Source organism: Micromys minutus (assembly GCF_963924665.1).
Source record: "Micromys minutus genome assembly, chromosome: 17".
Lineage (NCBI taxonomy): Eukaryota > Metazoa > Chordata > Mammalia > Rodentia > Muridae > Micromys > Micromys minutus.
The window spans coordinates 12,332,685-12,335,497 of NC_137952.1; positions in this window are offsets into that span (position 1 = coordinate 12,332,685).

Below are 2,813 nucleotides of genomic sequence, written 5' to 3' on the forward strand. Positions count from 1 at the left end.
GATGGTCACCAGAGGGGGGGGTGGGGCTCGTGGTCTACTGGCTCCTTCAAGGGATGAAATTGGTCTCAAATAAAGCTGTTGACTTTAATAAGCTCCTCAAAATTACATAGTAATTGGACAAAAATCAGGCCAATTTTCTAAATTGAGTACAAGAGACCATGAGCCGTTACTCCCACCTGGACCCAGCCTCCACAGTGAGAACCAGAATCCTCACTACACAGTTCTCAGTCACAGCCAGATATTTGAGGGGTGGGGGACTAAAAACAAAAACAAAAACAAAACTAAAAAGGACTGAGGATGGTCCCCAAACTCCCATACAGGAGTTGGTGAAAATGGCTTACAGCAGAAGGCTAAGCTCCAGGCCCAAGCCTCAGCAGCTGCCCTAAGGCCAATGACATTCCAGCAGAGGGAACGAGGACAGTCTGGCTAGGGTTCAGCCTAAGTCAACTCTACCAAGGACCCGATTAAAATGTGATCAGGAAGGACACTGATCTCAAAACTGCCCAAACCCTCAGCAGCCCACTGAGCCGTGCCCTGCCCGCCAGCAGCCTGGCCACTGGAAACCAGAATGAACCTCATATGGGTTCATCCTCTGTGCCCAGGGCTCAGCTCCACTAGTGCAGACACCACTGACCCTTCCAGCCTTTGAGTTTCTTGGCCTGACGGAGAACTGATGGCTCTCAGACTTTGGGACATCCATCGCCTTTGCCAAGCCCAGGGTAATGCTGCAGGCAGCAGGTAAATCCATTTCAGTCCTAATGGACACAGGGGCTACCTTCTCTTCACACTCTGTCCCACGGTCCCATCACCAGTTTCTGTCACAGGGGGTGGAGAGAACTTTCTCCTTCCCACCTAAGACCCTACCACTCCCCTTCATTCTTACAGGACGGTTCTTCTCACACTCTGTTTTGGTCATGCTGGTCTGCCCAGTTCCTTTATTTGGCTGAGATATCCTTAGCCGCTTTTGAGCCACCCTGTCCTGACTTCCACAACCTCTCCTGACTCCCATCTTCTTTCTCTAGTTGCCTCATAGATTCCTATCCCAGACTGCTCCTACTGAATCTGGTCATCCTGTAAGTGTGGGCTATCTCCACACCGGTAATTAGCTGCTATCCACCACCAGCTGGTCCTCATCCGCCCGAAGAACCCCTCTTCCTTCCCATCCAGCCTTGTTTGCTATCTCTGAAACTAACTGCCCTGGTCTCAAGCCTACCATTGCCTGCCTCCTATCTCAGAGACTCCTAATCCCTTCTGACTCGCCTCAAAACAGTTCCATTCTCCCGGTGCATAAGCCCTCTGGTGCCTACTGCTGAGTATAGAACCCCCACCTCATTAATGAGGCAGTAATCCCAACCCACCCTGTGGGTGCCAACCTTTACACCTTTCTTTCTAGCATTCTTCCTACAACTTCCCACTTTACCATCCTGGACCTAAAGGATATCTTCACTGTCCCCTACATCCTGACTTGTATTTTCTTTTTGCCTTCACTTGGAAGGACCCTGATACATGGACTTTGAGATAGTTCACACGGACAGGTCTCTCTCAGAGCTTCCAGAACAGTCCTCACATTTTTTTTTTTTTTTTTTTTTTTTTTTTTTTTTTTTGGCCAGTCTTTGGCTTGGGACCTTTCCTTCGTACACCTTAATTCTAACATCTTTTATGATGTAGATGACATTTTACTGTGCATCCCTTCCTGCTTCACTCCTGAATTATCTTGGTTCCCTAGGTTACCAGTCTTTCTGTCTCCTTAGCTGTGTTCTCAAACTGTCGTGTACTTGGGTGTCAGACTCAGCCCAGGGTCTAAGACCCTCACCTCTGACTGACTTATAGCCCCCCACCACAGCAGGCCAGATTATTTTATTTTTTTGGCCTGCTGGGGTTCCTCAGATATAGAATGATAATTTTGCTACTACAGCTAAGCCGCTATACCAGGCAGTCAGAGAGAGACCTCCAATAGGGCCCCTCACCCCCCCCCCCAGCCCGAAGTCTCTTCTCTTTACTGTTGGATGCCTTCTTAGTGAGCCCCGCCCTGGCCCTCCCAGACTCCACCCTCCCCTATCATCTCTTAACAGATCAGAGGATGAGAGTGGCCAGGGTGTTTTAGCTCAACCTGTTGGGCCCTCCCATCAGGCCATAGACTTGTCTTCCAAACAGCTAGATTCCCACCTTATGTGGATGGCTGCCACATTTGAGAGCCCTAGCTAGCATCAGCAGAACTTATCCAGGTAGCTCTCAAGATCACCCTGTTCCAGCCTACCACAGTAGGCTCCCAGTTCCAGCCTATCAATGGATACTCCCCCATCTCTTCTCAGACCTTCTGAATCATTTCTTTATTTCCCTCCTCCAGGCCTCATAACCCCAACTCATCCTTGGTGGTTGGGAGCTCTCTCATAGATGGGGAAACCACCAGGAAGCTTACACGGTGGTCATTTCCACTGAAACAGTTGAGGCAAACCTCCTTCCAGGGCGATCTCTTCACCGAAGGCTGAGTTAATTGCCTTAACCAGGGTGCTTCAAAGAGCCAAGAACCAATGGGCTAACATCTATGCTGACTCTAAATATGCTTTCTTAATAGCCCATACCCACACCACCCTTTGGAAGGAAAGGGGCTTCCTCACCACGAAGGGTACAACAATTCATTGTCAATGGCCCCCTTATGGCCAAACTTTTGGAGGCTCTCCAACTACCAACAGAGGTGGCCATAATTTACTGCCGTGGGGCACCAGACCTCCTTGCAGTGGCTCTGGATAATGTCAGAGCTGACTTAGTGGCCTGGGGTTTGGCTTCTACCTCCTCTAGACCCACGGGACACA